At 39.9% G+C, this 17499-nt stretch overlaps 1 protein-coding gene across 8 annotated transcripts in view; it reads right to left on the reverse strand.

The window, feature by feature from the left end:
• LOC126247424 (parathyroid hormone/parathyroid hormone-related peptide receptor-like) overlaps positions 1 to 17499 on the reverse strand; it is an 841770-nt gene that overhangs the window by 112981 nt on the left and 711290 nt on the right. Inside the window, exon 1 of one of the 8 annotated variants that reach the window (XM_049948484.1) lies at positions 9563 to 9762. The exons of the other annotated variants lie outside the window; for them this stretch is intronic. The gene's annotated coding sequence lies outside the window, so the exon portion shown is untranslated. Of the gene's footprint in view, positions 1 to 9562; positions 9763 to 17499 lie in introns of those variants that run through there. 8 annotated transcript variants of the gene reach the window in all.

Below are 17499 nucleotides of genomic sequence, written 5' to 3' on the forward strand. Positions count from 1 at the left end.
TGCAGAGTACTTGGAAATTAAGTATCAGTGTAACTATGACCAACATCGAGAAACAGGCACTTCATTATCGAGCTGTGGTGTGAAAGTGCGCCTAATAATTGTCTCAGAATCGAATGACAGGTATGTACATTAGTGAATAAAGCGCGCGAATGCAAAACAAATTTTTTTTCTAATTTGGTAAAGGAAAAGGACAACATTTACCGAAAAACTAACTCCAGCAGTTGGCGTAGATTTGCTTCATTTAAATACAGTGCCTTTTACAATTTAATGAGCTTTTATTGTTTACAGCAAGAAGATCGGAAAACTCGTTTTTCTCATGTAGTGCTACCAGCTGCTTTGTGAGATCTGCTCGTGGCTTTTCTGTGTGGAAAGCAACTCCTCGTTATACTTTTCTAACTTTAACAGGACGTCAAACGACTGTTTACTTGTTGGTAAACACAGCAAATAAAAGGCACAGTTATTAAAATAAACAGAACGTGTATGTTTACCTTTGGCTTTAGATACAGCTGTTTACTAGGTTTCAATATGGCAGAATTCAAGCATGCGCACTACATTTTGGCGCACAGACTGTAGCGAGATCTGTACACCCCTATTGTAGAGTACATTTCCACAGGACTTCACAGGTTTTTCTGTCATGGAAATCTTGGTTCCGATAGGATCCTTCTGAGATTCAGTTATTAAAGTATATGTGGAAATACAATGGTGTAGCGTTCCACAGCCAGACTCGGCTGACATAAGAGTTTTCCGAGTCATATTGCAAAATAGTGGATCTGCTGGCGAATCTTTTGGTGAATCAGAAGACGGCCGGTGTAAACGTGGTCAAAACACCGGTTTCACCGGTAACAGTTTTTTACAATATGACACTGCACCATACTCAGAAAATTTGTGAGTCATCTAAGGGAATACATTTGGGAGAACGTTTTATAAATCGTGATGGTGGCCTTCAACTGCAAAGGTGCTGGGGGGGGGGGGGGGGGGAGGACGCGGTAATTCTTCTTCAGAAAGAAAACAGTTTGCTCACTATGACACATCTTAATTTGACATCTAACTTTAAATTCTGCATGGCTACATGCCAAATGAGGGCATGCAACTGTACCTATGTAACTGCAAACCATGGAACAATATTGGAAGTGGGCGCTGAACTCGACAGGGGACACTCATGTAGAGGCTGCCTATGTACATGCGATACAGCGCCAATATTTGGTACAAAGGTAAGCTACCTGCACTAATAAACTAAAGTCAAAAATACTCATTTTAAGATGGCTGAACGGTTGTCAGCCGAAATATCGTGGTACGACGTTAATCTCATCTAGCTGTATTCCAAAAACTTTATGGGACACTGGTTATCACGGCCATCCGCAAGCTTGATCAGCCAAAGGCCTTCCGCACAAACACCCTCATAATTGTAATTGTAATTGGTATAAAGCTCAGACCGTGCTTCAGTGGTTTGAAGAGCCCTCACTTTAGTGTTTTAGCCGCAAAATTCGCTTGATATGAATGCATCTGGGATGCTATTGAACATCGGCTCTGCACCTGCAATTTAATGGGAATTGTGTAAACAGTCAACGTACAATGTAGAACTGCAAGCGAATGATTGATGTTAAGTGCACCGTTTTTCTGTCTGAGTTTACTGACTTTATACGTAAAACGTCTCTGTCAGCTCAGTGCGCGCATTTCTCTACCTGCTTGCTCAACGCATTACGATAGAGGGATCAAGATGAGTTCCCGAGCTTCTGTTCTGTTCACTATGCTAGTACTACGCTGCATGGTGTTCAGTTCAGAGTTCATATGCTGCTGCCCTGCGTATGTCTATTTCTCCCAATGAACTCGCATTCATGACGCCAAAAGAATGAGATGCGTCTTGGTAATGATCGGTTTTGAGAGTTCCCTACGTAAACCTACACAGTGCCACAGCAATAATACAGGAAATACAACATAATTCGCAGCATGTATACGCCATACTTCGAGCAGGAGGTCAGTTGTATAAGGTCCAAATGCTGCTATATTGGTTGGAGGCTGTATATAGTTCACTGCTATGACTGTCTAACGCATATAGTGAGACATATCTGCAACCCACTATTTTAACCGAATGCCATGTGATGTAAGGTGCAGCAGTTATGTATCGACGAAAATACCAGTGGAGAATAAACTACTGTGATATGCTGTAGGCAAACTCTTAAAAGAATCTATTATACGAATTGATTTTGCCACAAAACTCACTGATTTAGGCAGAGCATTCGATGATTTCACCGTAAACTTCTTCGTTGTCTTTAACCAAAAAACTCAGTGAATCCCATGTAAAATTCATACTTCTCACAACAAAATTCGGTAATTTCGAGTCACGACTATGCAACGTCGATGAAAAATTCGCTAATTTATGCACAGTTCATTGATTTCGGACCAATATGACTCGTAAATGTGGTAAGCTGAGAATGACTATATACTTGTGGATTTCTCGTCTTCGCCAAACAAGAACGTACTGATACTATTGACGTGAACAGTTTCATCAACATTTGCTAAATTTCTCCATTCGCTTCCTCTACTAAATATACCTTTCACCAACAACTTTCTTCGGACACAAGTACCGACTAATTTCTATTACACTGGAGCCTACCTGCATGAAAAATCTGTGTTAGTTACAGAAGTGTCAACAAAGTGTATAGTTGTTGTGTACAGCTAATTCAGAATCTATATGCATTTATGATATGAATCTACTATTATTACTATTATTGCCACTATTATACTACCATTACACTTAGCTGGGAATCTGTTTCTAATCTATGGTATGAACCTGAAACTACCTTACCACATGCACCAGAATGACGACAATTCTCTTTGAACCTTTATGAGCACGTTTTCCTTTGCGACTACTGTACTGGAGTTTAAAGCATCTAAAGTTTCCTCCTGTTTGCTATCTGTGTTCCCCTCCAGGAAAAATATATTGCTGATGACTCATCCTCCAACTCTTCGACGTTACTCTGCGATCAATCGAGTGACTGAGCACATTGCAGCTGTCAAACTGTAATCTTAAATGTATAAACACATGGTGTCATATACCAAGAACTTGGGTCAAGCAGAATCGCATCCTTGATAATGACGCCAAGCTAGTTAATGATTATTCTAGAACTGAGTGGATGAAGAACCTTTTGTAGTAGACATCACACTTTTTGCCTTTCCCGAGAACTTCCACTGCAAACACGTTAACAACTGCTTTATCACTACAGTTCTTTCTGAGTTTACATCTTGTAGTGTGTACTTGGCCAAATGGTGGCCCTAGTCGTGCTGCGCAGTTGGGTGTTGGCCTCTGGCCGAGCCACGTTGAGTTCGCGCAGCCATCTGGAGTGCGCCCGGTGACACACCATTAAGTAATATAACCACGTGTGTTAATGGACAAGCGCCGATGTTCAAGAGTTCCCCGTTCGTTTCCCATGAGGTAGGAGATTAAGTTAGTCTGGTGTCTAGCAGTGCCGGTAGCTTTTTCATCTTGAAATGTCTCATGAAAGCTATCGGCAGCTACTCTCGTAACATGTTACTATATTTCGAACCTCCATTTGCAATGTTCCTGATGGTAGTGATTCATCATAGAACTTTGTATAAATGTGATTAGTTCTCAAATGTGCTTGATACTTCCCTGATCCATGTAAGTTCTTGTTTTGAAGTAACTGTGGAGGCTGGCTATTGACTGAACTGGCTTGTTTAATAGCTGCCACCTATTCCAAATATTATTTTTTTGTGGCGAATTTTATAATAATAGTTTACAATTCATAGTGCAAGTCCTCTAAGAGGAAAAATGTGCCTCTGCCGATTTTGTATTTCACTGAAGAACGTACGTGTGAGCGTTTAATCATTTTAAACTCCTGTCATTTTTGAATTTGGGCTAAAGAATATAGTGGTTTTTACTTTTCCACGTTTCCCCACAGTTTTATCGTTAGTCATGTGGGCTGTGACTGTAGCTACACGAGATTTAACATATTCGCGTTAGAAATTTGAACTATTTTCTTGGGTTTTTTATATTTATCTGGAAGTTTTAAGTCAGCAGCGTGCTCTGGTGCGATGTAGCAAATCACGTCACGTCAGACGGTCAAACAGGGTGTCTTGTTGCGGGTTGCAACTGCTGGACTGGAGCTCGACCAGGACGGCAGAACCTGAGATTCCTATCCTACCATAAATAGCAAGTGACTTTTGGGTTCTAAACATAGAGAGGCAAATGTTTTAACACGCAAGCATGATGTCAGATGCGCGCGGTAAATTGTTTAAACTTTGGACAACTTGTAATATTCCTCCTTATGTACGGCGGTATTATTTATGATATGTAGAACCAGATGTAATACCTGCGTGTATTCTCTATTCTCTGAATTGGTTTACAAAACATACTGTCATGCAAAGCCAACTGTAATATTCTTATACTATAATGTTAATAATAATCAATGTAACAAACAGAAATACAGTTACCTATCCGGACAGCAAAACCACAAAAACAAGTGTAATAACCGTGTGTGTTAACCTAAGGAATAAGCATCATACTTTAACTCGTTTCTTCAAATAAGTCATTAGTTCAGAAGTATGCCAAATAACAGTAGTTAGACTACTATTCTGCATAGGTAACAATATATGTGGTTGGTGGTACATTATTATTCCCCAGTCTAATTAGGCACACGTAATGAAGCTGTGTAGGACAGCAGAAAAGATGGCAACTCCCTACTTACCTAACAGACTTCACTTTAGATTTAGATAAAAGATGGTTCAGCAATACTAGAAAAGTTTAGCCGCTCGAAGCAAAACTACAGTACCAAATTGCTTAAGCAAACAGACTGATTTCATGAAAGCAAAAGTAAATTTGGACAGGGGGGGTTTCTACATCAACATATTTGGTACTCAACATTTCATTGATTCACTATAAACTGTTTTACGTTACTATTTATCACCACTAATCATCAACTTAGTATTTCCTTTCATTAATACGTAATGTGAAAGCAGCCAACAATTTATCTAATGTGGTCTCTGAATCTGGCATAACCTTACGTAATCATTTTAACACAGAAAATAATAGCAATGTTAATTATGAAATTCTCAGTAATTCTTTCCATCAATTATTTCACTGATTAATCTCTGATTTGCCAACAATATATTAAAGATTTCACAGTCATGGCATACAGGACACTCGGAATTTTCATGTACCAGGTTAGGATCCTGTTTGGTTTATGAGCGGGATAAATTACCAGGTGGACACAGTTGTTAATTTGGATGATGGTTATTATTCTTAAACAACATTTCAACTTCCTGGCACACACTATAATACGTAGCTAAAATGTCGTACCCTTTAAGCTGTGATCAGCGACGGTGGCGTTGGTGGCAACAACTGCATTAATATCAGAACGGCCAAGAGCAGTTATCCATGTCGGATTTATTTTCTCTTCATAGCGATGATCCATCTTATACTCAACAGCCCGTTTTCCTCCCCAAGCCTGGCCGTGATAAGCTGCGGTTTCCAACCGAGGCAAGATGCAGCAATATAGCGCACTCCACACTATGTTGGCGCTGTACGTACTGCCTCTAAGATCACTGGCCACAACCTGACTTTGTTCGCGCCCACCAAACTTTTCCGCTCCCACCTTTTCCTATGCTTACACAGCTTTCCGTTCCTCACGGAACTACTCCATCTTTTATACTATACATATCTCATACAGCCCTAAGTGAGTGCCAGTAACTATTACATACATAATTACATTATAGCACCTTTTTACATTTAATAATTATAACAAAGAGATATCTTTACAACATTTAAAAGTAAATATTACACCCTTTTTCTTAATAAGCACATTCATTTTAATCTTACCAAAGAGTTTCAGTATCGATTTCGCTTCAAACAAGACGTCTCTACTTCTGCTTTAACAGTTTCAATAAAACATTTACAATTTTTTTTTAAATATGAACAATAATGTCACAAACTCGGCTACCGCAATTTTAATGTTAGGGTTCTACACTTAGCAAAAGTGAACTGTGACGTCAGGGAAAACCATTGATTTTTAATTTCCCACCATTTTAGACATAGGACAGTTTCTAAACCTACCGCACATGACCTGCCAACGAAGCAGTCCAACTTTGATTTCGTAAGGAACCGTTGTGTACAGCGAGCGTAACTATAAGAAAGGAGAGGCACACAGCAATCACCCGCAATCCCATTAATTTTCATTACTCTTTGTTGTTGTTGTGGTCTTCAGTCCTGAGACTGGTTTGATGCAGCTCTCCATGCTACTCTATCCTGTGCAAGCTTCTTCATCTCCCAGTACTTACTGCAACCTACATCCTTCTGCATCTGCTTAGGGTATTCATCTCTTGGTCTACCTCTACGATTTTTACCCTCCACGCTGCCCTCCAATGCTAAATTTGTGATTCCTTGATGCCTCAAAACATGTCCTACCAACCGATCCCTTCTTCTAGTCAAGTTGTGCCACAAACTTCTCTTCTCCCCAATCCTATTCAATACCTCCTCATTAGTTACGTGATCTACCCACCTTATCTTCAGCATTCTTCTGTAGCACCACATTTCGAAAGCTTCTATTCTCTTCTTGTCCAAACTAGTTATCGTCCATGTTTCACTTCCATACATGGCTACACTCCATACAAATACTTTCAGAAACGACTTCCTGACACTTAAATCTATACCCGATGTTAACAAATTTCTCTTCTTCAGAAACGATTTCCTTGCCATTGCCAGTCTACATTTTATATCCTCTCTACTTCGACCATCATCAGTTATTTTACTCCCTAAATAGCAAAACTCCTTTACTACTTTAAGTGTCTCATTTCCTAATCTAATTCCCTCAGCATCACCCGATTTAATTTGACTACATTCCATTATCCTCGTTTTGCTTTTGTTCATGTTCATCTTATATCCTTCTTTCAAGACACTGTCCATTCCGTTCAACTGCTCTTCCAAGTCCTTTGCTGTCTCTGACAGAATTACAATGTCATCGGCAAACCTCAAAGTTTTTACTTCTTCTCCATGAATTTTAATACCTACTCCGAATTTTTCTTTTGTTTCCTTTACTGCTTGCTCAATATACAGTTTGAATAACATCGGGGAGAGGCTACAACCCTGTCTCACTCCTTCCCAACCACTGCTTCCCTTTCATGCCTCTCGACTCTTATAACTGCCATCTGCTTTCTGTACAAATTGTGAATAGCCTTTCGCTCCCTGTATTTTACCCCTGCCACCTTCAGAATTTGAAAGAGAGTATTCCAGTTAACATTGTCAAAAGCTTTCTCTAAGTCTACAAATGCTAGAAACGTAGGTTTGCCTTTTCTTAATCTTTCCTCTAAGATAAGTCGTAAGGTTAGTATTGCCTCATGTGTTCCAACATTTCTACGGAATCCAAACTGATCTTCCCCGAGGTCCACTTCTACCAATTTTTCCATTCGTCTGTAAAGAATTCGCGTTAGTATTTTGCAGCTGTGACTTATTAAACTGATAGTTCGGTAATTTTCACATCTGTCAACACCTGCTATCTTTGGGATTGGAATTATTATATTCTTCTTGAAGTCTGAGGGTATTTCGCCTGTCTCATACATCTTGCTCACCAGATGGTAGAGTTTTGTCATGACTGGCTCTCCCAAGGCCATCAGTAGTTCTAATGGAATATTGTCTACTCCCGGGGCCTTGTTTCGACTCAGGTCTTTCAGTGCTCTGTCAAACTCTTCACGCAGTATCTTATCTCCCATTTCGTCTTCGTCTACATCCTCTTCCATTTCCATAATATTGTCCTCAAGTACATCGCCCTTGTATAAACCCTCTATATACTCCTTCCACCTGTCTGCCTTCCCTTCTTTGCTTAGAACTGGGTTGCCATCTGAGCTCTTCATATTCATACAAGTGGTTCTCTTCTCTCCAAAGGTCTCTTTAATTTTCCTGTAGGCAGTAAGACAAGCCTCTATCTCCTTACATTTGTCCTCTAGCCATCCCTGCTTAGCCATTTTGCACTTCCTGTCGATCTCATTTTTGAGACGTTTGTATTCAATTTTTCATGCTTCATTCACTGCATTTTTATATTTTCTCCTTTTATCAATTAAATTCAATATTTCTTCTGTTACTCAAGGATTTCTATTAGCCCTCGCCTTTTTACCTACTTGATCGTCTGCTGCCTTCACTACTTCATCCCTCAGAGCTACCCATTCTTCTTCTACTGTATTTCTTTCCCCCATTCCTGTCAATTGTTCCCTTATGCTCTCCCTGAAACTCTCTACAACCTCTGGTTCTTTCAGTTTATCCAGGTCCCATCTCCTTAAATTCCCACCTTTTTGCAGTTTCTTCAGTTTCAATCTGCAGTTCATAACCAATAGATTGTGGTCAGAATCCACATCTGCCCCTGGAAATGTCTTACAATTTAAAACCTGGTTCCTAAATCTCTGTCTTACCATTATATAATCTATCTGATACCTTTTAGTATCTCCAGGATTCTTCCAGGTATACAACCTTCTTTTATGATTCTTGAACCAAGTGTTAGCTATGACTAAGTTATGCTCTGTGTAAAATTCTACAAGGCGGCTTCCTCTTCCATTTCTTCCCCCCAATCCATACTCACCTACTATGTTTCCCTCTCTCCCTTTTCCTACTGACGAATTCCAGTCACTCATGACTATTAAATTTTCGTCTCCCTTCACCACCTGAATAATTTCTTTTACCTCGTCATACATTTCTTCAATTTCTTCATCATCTGCAGAGCTAGTTGGCATATAAACTTGTACTACTGTAGTAGGCATGGGCTTTGTGTCTATCTTGGCCACAATAATGCGTTCACTATGCTGTTTGTAGTAGCTAACCCGCACTCCTATTTTTTTACTCATTATGAAACCTACTCCTGCATTACCCCTATTTGATTTTGTATTTATAACCCTGTATTCACCTGACCAAAAGTCTTGTTCCTCCTGCCACCGAACCTCACTAATTACCACTATATCTAACTTTAACCTATCCATTTCCCTTTTTAAATTTTCTAACCTACCTGCCCGATTAAGGGATCTGACATTCCACGCTCCGATCCGTAGAACGCCAGTTTTCTTTCTCCTGATAATGACGTCCCCTTGAGTAGTCCCCGCCCGGAGATCTGAATGGGGGACTATTTTACCTCCGGAATATTTTACCCAAGAGGACACCATCATCATTTAATCATACAGTAAAGCTGCATGTCCTCGGGAATAATTACGGCTGTAGTTTCCCCTTGCTTTCAGCCGTTCGCAGTACCAGCACAGAAAGGCCGGTTTGGTTAATGTTACAAGGCCAGATCAGTCAATCATCCAGACTGTTGGCCCTGCAACTACTGAAAAGGTAGTGTTTCAAAACAAGAACTTACATGGATCAGGGAAGTATCAAGCACATCTGAGAACTAATCACATTTATACATATTTCTATGATGAATCACTACTATCAGAAATATAGAAAATGTAAGTTACAAAAGAGAGTAACATATTACGAGAGCAGAGGCCGATAGCTTTCATGTGCGAGACATTTCAGAATGAAGAAACTACCGACACTGCTAGATGCCAGAATAACTGAATCTCTTACCTGATGGCAAACGAGCGCGGAACGCTTGAACATCGGCGTTTGTCCATTAACACGCGTGGCAATATTCCTTAATGGTGTGTCACCGGGCACACTCCAGATGGCTGCCCAAATTCAACGTGGCTCGGCCAGAGGCCAACACACAACTGCGCAGCACGACTAGAACCACCATTTGGCCAAGTACACATTGCAAGATGTAAACTCAGAAAGAACTGTAGTGATAAAGCAGTTGTTAATGTGTTTGCAGTGAAAGTTCTCGGGAAAGGCAAAAAGTGTGATGTCTACTACAACAGCTTCTTCACCCAGTCACTTCTAGAATAATCATTAACTAGCTTGGCGTCATTATCAAGGATGCGATTCTGCTTGACCCAAGTTCTTGGTATATGACACCATATGTTCATACATTTAAGATTACAGTTCGACATCTGCAATGTGCTCAGTCACTCGACTGATTGCAGAGTAGCCTCGAAGATTCGGAGAATGAGTCATCAGCAAAATGTGTTTCCTGGAGGCTGGAGGGGAACACAGATAGCAGAACAAGAGGAAACTTTAGATGTTTTTAACTCCAGTACAGTAGTCGAAAAGGAAAACGTGGTCATAGAGATTCAAAGAGATTTGTGGTCATTCTGGTAAGATTAGATTTTACTTCTCAGTACATTCACGACTCTTTCATTTGTCCTCAGCTTGTACTTTGTGGTCGCAAGACTAATCATTCCAGCCGTCAGGCCCTGTATTTCTTCTGCACTTTTATAAAGGTTAGCAGAACCATCGGTAAAATTCGAAATTTTCCTTTTATATCCTTTCACCTTTAATTTTATGCAACCAAAACTTCCATTAATTTCCTTCATTAAACATGTAATGGTCGAATAATAGATGAAAACTGTCTCCATCCTTTTTTTTTATCAACGATGACATAAGAAGGTCAACAGCACAAGTTGTCAGAACACTCGTAGAGAAGGTACTCGTATTTTTCATTGCAAACTGTTCGAATTTCGTAGTTTACATACACTGAGGTGCACGTATAGAGATGGTGGTAGTATAACGTACACAAAGTATAAGGTGCACTGGAAGATCCACCAATTGTACGCAGATGATTCACGTGAAAAGATTTCCGTCGTGATTATTGTTGCACGCACGGTGCATTCCACTTCGGACATCGTTAGGGTATTAAATATTCCGAGATCCACAGTGTCAAATGAGTGCCGACAGTACAAAATTTCGGGCATTACCTCTCACCATAGACATCGCAGTGGCCTGGAGCTTTCACTTAGCGACCGAGTGCAGCAGCTTTTGCGCAGAGTCGTCAGTGCTGACACATATGCAACACTGTGCGAAATAATCACAAGAATCGATGTGGGAAGCACGACGACCGTACCCCTTTGGACACTGGGGCGAAATTTAGTCTTAATGCGAAATGGAAGCAGGCGGCCGACGAGGATGCCTTTGCTAACAAGTTGACATCGCCCGCTGCTTCTCTCCTGGGCTCGTGACCACATCGGTTGGACCCTAATCGACTGGAAAACTGTCGCCTGGTCATATGAGTACCGATTTCTGCCGGTAAGAGCTGATGGTAGGGTTCGAGTGTAGCGCAGACCCCACGAAGCCATGGACCCAAGTTGTCAACAAGGGACTGTGTAAACCGGTAGTGGCTCCATAATAGAGTGGGCTGTGTTTATATGAACTTCATGTTCCCAAACAACAATGTAACTCAGCCGCTGCAATTGTCCGCGAATGGTTTTAAGAACGTCTGGAAAAATGGGGTGAATGATTCGGACATGCCCAACATGAGTCCCATCGAGCAGTTAAGGGTCTTAATCGAGAGGTCAGTTCGTGCATCATATCCTGCATCGGCAACATTTTCGCAGTTATGGACGGCTAATAGAGGCAATATGGGTCAGTATTTCTGCAGGGGACTTCCGACGACTTGTAGAGTCCATGGCGTGGTGGAGCTGCTGCGCTACGCAGGGGAAAAGGAGGTCCGACTCGATTTTAGGAGGTGTCCCATGTCTTCTGTCACGTCAGTGTAGTACATAAAAGGGCACTAAACTGTTTCCCCTCGCAACGCTCTGATACGAATTCGAAAGCGTGGTATCAAATCTCTGCCTGTGCTGCCTGTGGTGCTAAGCCATCGCCTGCTTTGCATACCACCTAGACGACATTCGTGCTCTAATGTCCACGTAATAAAGTGCTGCTAATCCCGTAGCATGAGGATGGTACGAGCATTTGACGAAACTGAATATGGCTTTCAGTGGCTGTGTTTTCCTATTCTATCAACTTGCAAGTCATTCAGATTTGGTGGAAGACGACCTTTGAACTTTTTCTGCTATTTGGATCCACGGGTAAATTGAAAGTGGTGATCTGTAGTTATTTGGACTTATGTGGTGAATACCTTAGTGTATAGAATGTAGGCTATGCGAACGGTTATTCAGAACTACCCACTGAGCCGTAAATTTCTTTAAACACTATGTGTTACATTTTTTTAGGTTTCCATTAACCATGATTTTACCTTATTTAAAGAGTTGATGTGTTCCATCTTGCCTAACTGACGTTCCAAAAAATGGTTTATGCTTCAGTTATTCAGAGCGTGTTGCCTAGTTCCGGTTTACCGGGTTTGAGACCTGATGACAATTTATCAATGCTATTTAAACTGGTTATGTGTAATTTCTTTTGTACTCAGGATTAATGTAAGTCCAGTTGTACTATCTACTGTTTACCTTCTAGCCATGTGGGCGTTGTTGTTCGTTTATAGAACCTGCCTGTGTTATCACAACCTGAAGCTAAGTACATTGGTACGTTTTCTCTTGTCTGAGGTTTGCATTCTATCTAATTCCATGTTGGGCTATTTCTTCCCAATCTCGAGCTCTTTAATGAGACAACCATTCTCTATTGATGAGAGTTACAACAGGGTTCCTCTGATTTACGTACAGGTTATATTTCACTCTGTTTTCACGAGAAATGACAATGGGCGGGAGAGCGGTGGGCTGACCACATACCCCTCCGTATCCGAATCCGGTGACGCCTAATAGCTGAGAATGACGCGGCGCCCTGTCGGTACCCTTGGGCCATCAAGACTTATTCGGACGATGTTTGTTTGTTTGTTTCACATTTTCTCACTGCCTGTTGAGATCTTGTGTGTTTACATATGTTAACTGATGTGTTAACTAAATGTTTATGGGTGCCTCATGTAAAATTCTGGAAAATTTATTAATTGAAATGTTTTTGTATCTGTTCTAGTAGCACCTGAATTAATTCTGTGGTGTATTGAATTTATTTTGAGAAATAACGATCTGAGTGAGTTCAAGCTCTATGTGAAACCACAGTTTGATATATAAAATTAATAGTGACCAAATTTGAAATATTAAATGTTTATTGGTGAGTTTCTTCGATTGTGATAAATAATTTCATTCATCTGAGTTTTGCAAACTCCAAATGTAAAACATTTCATAGTAATAGTTTCCACAACTTTTTAAATAAAATCAGTTTATCTTTTTCTGGGTGGCGTATTAGCACTCCAAGCTCCTCTTTTGCCACCGTTTTCAACTGTATATCATAGATTGAGAGAATACCAAAAAATTAGAGAATAGGTGCATTTGCGATGCCATGTAGCAGGAGGGGCAGGGCAATATGGAACATATTAAAAAATAATTATTAAACGATAACTGCTAAAAACTTTCGTGGTTTGCGTGCAATAAACAATTTCTATCAATCAAAACAAAATAAATTTAAAACACTGTGAGGCGGATTCAGCCAGAGTTAACACATGAAAGAGTAACTCTTTTTGCAGTCACAGAGAGAATCGTTAGCGTCCTAAAAATAGGAAAAAGAATACCTAGAAGACGTATAAATACAAAACATCAAATTGAAGACAATGAGGAAAGTGCCAAATGAGCAAGTGTACATGAAATTGCAGGCTACTACAGACAGTATACGTAGGAAGATGATTTCTTTCTTTGGCCGTATCATGATGATACAAAGAAGAATTATACAGTGTATCTGGAACCTGAAGCAACAAGTTGGATGGATCAAGGAAATCAGAGAGGATACGGAAGGACTAGAAATAAGACTGGATGATCTGTAAAACAAAACAGGAAATTTCAAAGAAACTGAAAAACAAAAACAAAAAAATCAGGTTTGAACCAAACATACACAAACGACATGAAAAGTTGTTTCGAGGATTAAGAAAGACGAAAAAAATCAGTAGGACTGAAAACGTATTGGGCAGTTTGGGAGGAACGAAACATGAATTTATTCTAGATGACTAGCAAATGATTGTGAAAGACAGTGACTGAATACATATTCAGGCTGCTCCACAGTTCATGTACACACTTCTAGAGGATGTAGCGGGGACTTAGTAATTCCACGTTTCCATAGGAACCCATGTTCGGAAACGTCTTCCAACGACGCTACAGGATGTCAAAGTTACAGGCGCCGCCGCTAGTAAATGCTTGTATATATATATATGGGGTGATTCCATGATAAGAATGATGGAGAAGGATAAGTGAATCGATTTGATGTAAGGGTCCCTCTACCGGAAAGGAACGAGTCCGAAGTTATAAGCGACAACCGTTCTGATACCTCCGACAGTGGAATGTATTTACAGGCACCGTTGTTGCTAAGAGTGTATGGTAGGCAACTTTCACATATGGCGGAATGTACCATGTTTACTAGACACTTTTTCTTGTCTGGATCCACAATACCACCTCTGAAAATGGCATACGCTACATGTATTCAACTGTCGGAAGTATCAGAATGATCCTCACTTGTAGTTTTCCAGTCATTCGTTTCCGAACCAGGGACCCTTACCTCTAACTGACAAATTTATCTTTCACCATCATCCTAGAAAATTTATGACATCATCACGGAAAGGCACTGTATGCATACAAATTAACTGGCTTCAGGGCGTATAATTTTGACGCTCTGTAGCGTCGTTGGATGACATGTAAAACTTGATCCTATGTAAAACTTGATCTACCAGGAACCCTCTACAGCCTCTAGAAGTGTGTAAAATGAATTTTAATATACCAAATTATGCAAAAAATTACAGGGAAACTTACAAACTGCAATATTACTTTTCTTAATTACATGATGACTAGTAATGAACAAAAGAAGTATTGAGAGGGACAGAGGCGGAGTCAGAAAGAGAGAGAGAGAGAGAGAGAGAGAGAGAGAGAGAGAGAGAGAGAGAGAGTTGACATCACCTATAATTGCTATTTACAGGAAAGAAAATCATTGCGTATTAGATGTTATTTTTCAATTTGTTCCTTCACAGTATGAAATTTCCAGTTATTCGCAGGTTACATATGGTCAGACGGCCCCTACTCATTTCGTTTTTAGAGAACACTACGGAAAGAACAGTTTGAAGAAGCAGTCTGATTGCATCTGTTGCAGGCCGGTCTGGCCGAGCGGTTCTAGGCACTGCAGTCTGCAACCGCGCGACCGCTAAGGTCGCAGTTTCTAATCCTGCTTCGGGCATGGATGTGTGTGATGTCCTTACGTTAGTTAGGTTTAAGTGGTTCTGAGTTCTAGGGGACTGATTACCTCAGCAGTTAAGTCCCATAGTGCTCAGAGCCATTTGAACCATTTTTTTAATCTGTTGTTTGCAGATACTATGGTCAAAAGCTTTTATCTGCTGGCCGCGTCAAATTAGTCAAAACATGTTAGCTTCCAATATGTTGCTTCACAGGATGAAATTTCCAGTTAGTGGCAGATTACTTATCACCAAGCAGTCCCATCTCATTTTGTTTTGAGAGAACGCTACGGAAAAGCCATTTCGCAGAAGTAGTCTGCTTACATCTGTTATTCACAGATGCTATCGCCAAATATATTTTTATCATATTTCCAGCCGTTGTATCAAAATTAGCAATCCCACCAACGGAAATTTTTTAAGAACTTCTTATAGTTTTAGTCACCTTGAGCTCTAAGTGAAAAGGAGAAAAGTATGAAATGGTTCTGTGTCATATCCTGATGATTTAATAAACTTAAAATAATTTAAAAATAACAGATCGACCATGAAATTGTTTCTGTAGATGAAGTAATGTTAGTATTCCTATAAATTTTACATTTTATTTTATGTTATTCATCTGACCTCTGTCTTTTTGTCTGTTCCGTTGAGAACACAGCACTCTTATACAAAATGTGACATGTTATATCTAGCGTCCCCCAAGGATGTGCTGTGGCCCAAAACTGATCCTAATCTATATGAACGATTTATAAGAAAACCCGAGCAGCCTTCGTATATCGTTTGCCAATGATGTTGCCCTTTGCCATCTAGTGAAGTCTTTAGAAGATCAAACTCAAGTATTAAATTAAATGGGCAAGATATGCGTATGGTGGAAAAAGTCGAAACGGACATTAAATAATGAATAGTTTAAGATCATTCACATGAATGCTAAAAGAAATCGGTTAAATTTAGGTTACTCGATAAATCACTAAAATTTAAAGTCTGTCAATTCGAATCAACACGTAGGGAGTACAATTACGAACAAGTCAAATTGGAACGAATACGTAGAAGATCTTGTGGGGCAAGGCAAACCAGACACGGTGTTTTCTTCGCAAAACACTTAGAAGATGAAAAAATCTACTAAAGAGATGTCCTACACTACTCTTGTCCGTACTCAACTGGAGTATTGCTGCCCAATTAGGGTTTCTTATCAAAGAGAACTGACACAGGACATCGAAAATGTACACAGAAGGGCAGTTCGTTTTGTATTACCGCGAAACTGAAAAGAGAGAGTCACAGATACGTTACGCAATTTGGGACAGTTATCATTAAAACAAAGTCGTTTTTCGTTGCGGAGAGATCTTTTCAAAAACTTCCTCCTCAGAATACAAAAGTATTTTTGTTGACATCCACCTATACAGGAACAAATGATCATCGTAACAAAGTAAGAGAAATCAAGGCTCCCACGCAAAGATTTAGGTGTTCGGTTTTCCCGCGCACTGTTCAAGAGAGGAACAGTATGGGAATAATTTGAATTTCGTTTGATGAACCCTCTGTCAGGCTCTTAAGTGTGAATTGTAGTGCAGTCATGTAAGTGCAGTAAGCAAATCATTAATAAAACAATAAAAATTTAAGGAAATAAATTTGAAAAGTCCACATGTTTTGTTATTATGGCGCCTTAACTGTCGAACAAATACAACATGAAGATGGAAAAAAGAGCTACTACAACTGAACGTCCTTTTAATGATACAAGATGGCTAGTGAAAAAGTCGTGTAGCATAGGAAAGCAATAAACAGTTTGTCAAGAGGTTCACATGGAGTTTGTTCCATATGGCTCTGGCAGCCGAGTACTACTGACAACTCACAGAGCTTAATACCGAAGGCTGCGTGGCTATGGAAAAGAATGACAGAACCAGGGGTCAGGAATAAGAACCAATGGAGAAATTGTGAAAGAGAGCAAAGAACGGAAGATCGTCATGGTAATGATCCAAATAAGAGAAGGAAAATAATTTTCTGACATAATGGAAGGAGAAAATTTGAGAAACAAGTGAAAGGAGAAGCCAAGAAAGAAGATCTATCGGAAGTGCCAGGGGAGAACAGTTGAAACGACAGGTAATGGCATTTAGAAGCAGAAGAACATGAAGAGGAAGAAGAAGAAGGAGCGAAAATTGACGACGATGATAATGCTGATGATGATGATTATGAAGATATTTGACCTTGTGTATTCACGCCAGTTTTACGAAACAGTATCACGATTTTCCACTTCCTTTCCCGGTATACATAGTTAAAAACATTAAAAGTACCATGTGAATCATCCAGCACTCAAATCCACATTCAGTCAAAAAGTGAGTTTCTGTTATGTCTTCGTTCAAGGGATCTCCTACACAGATTTTCGGAAACCTTGTTCTTTAGAGGAGAAGATACATAATGGCGCCTATGTTATACAGTAATGCAAGGAAAATAATCCAGAAGAAAAACAATGCTGTTTGTAACGCCGGAA

The sequence above is a fragment of the Schistocerca nitens genome, chromosome 1 (assembly GCF_023898315.1).
Source record: "Schistocerca nitens isolate TAMUIC-IGC-003100 chromosome 1, iqSchNite1.1, whole genome shotgun sequence".
Taxonomy (NCBI): domain Eukaryota; kingdom Metazoa; phylum Arthropoda; class Insecta; order Orthoptera; family Acrididae; genus Schistocerca; species Schistocerca nitens.